At 38.0% G+C, this 841-nt stretch overlaps 1 non-coding gene across 1 annotated transcript; it reads right to left on the minus strand.

Annotated features, from left to right (window-relative positions):
* Positions 1–335: 335 nt before the first annotated feature.
* Positions 336–442, minus strand: LOC148763688 (small nucleolar RNA R71). Its single transcript, XR_016025664.1, has one exon. It is a non-coding gene; the product is annotated as a small nucleolar RNA R71 (small nucleolar RNA).
* Positions 443–841: the final 399 nt, after the last annotated feature.

Below are 841 nucleotides of genomic sequence, written 5' to 3' on the forward strand. Positions count from 1 at the left end.
AAGGGATTATACTGTTCTTTTTGTACAAGGAACTCCATCAAGCATTCGAAGGTCGATTATTCAAGCTAGCCATCATCACCATGATTCAAATTTCAGTCCAGTTTGGGGGTTTACCAAATGATGATCAAAATGGCCATATAGTAAATTTCTTAGAGATTTGTGACACTTTCAAGCATAATGGTGTCACAAATGATGCAATTTGTTTGAGGCTTTTTCCTTTTTCATTGAGGGATAAAGCTAAAGCATGGCTGAATGCACCCCCCACAAACTCAACAACATGGGATGATCTTGCTCAAAAGTTCCTTGTCAGGTTCTTTCCTCTAGCTAAGACAATGAAAATAAGGAATGATATTACATCATTCATGTAGCAAGATTTAGAATCGTTGCATGAAGCTTGAGAAAGATACAAAGAGTTACTTCGGCGTTGTCCTCATCATGGTTTTCCAAAGTGGCTTCAGGTGTAAACTTTTTACAATCGGTTGAATGGGTAGGTCCGAACCACCATTAATGCTACTATAAGAGGAGCTTTAATGGCTAAATCGATAGATGAGGCACACGATCTATTAGAAGAAATGGCTGCAAACAATTCCTAATGGCCAACAAAGCGAGCAATGCATAGGAAAGTAGGTGGAATTCATGATGTAGATGCTTTTTTAGCATTATCTGCACAAGTAGCAACTTTAACTAAGACTCTTGAATATTTTGGTACTGACTCCATCTTGAGTCATTTTGTAGCTTGTGAATATTATGGAGATAACCATGCCAGCCATCAGTGTCCAAGCTTAACAGAAATAGTGCAATTTGTGGGGAATGGATAGCAAAATAACCCTTTCTCTAACAT

Source organism: Theobroma cacao, chromosome 3 (assembly GCF_053813885.1).
Source record: "Theobroma cacao isolate CCN51 chromosome 3, ASM5381388v1, whole genome shotgun sequence".
Classification (NCBI taxonomy): Eukaryota; Viridiplantae; Streptophyta; class Magnoliopsida; order Malvales; family Malvaceae; genus Theobroma; species Theobroma cacao.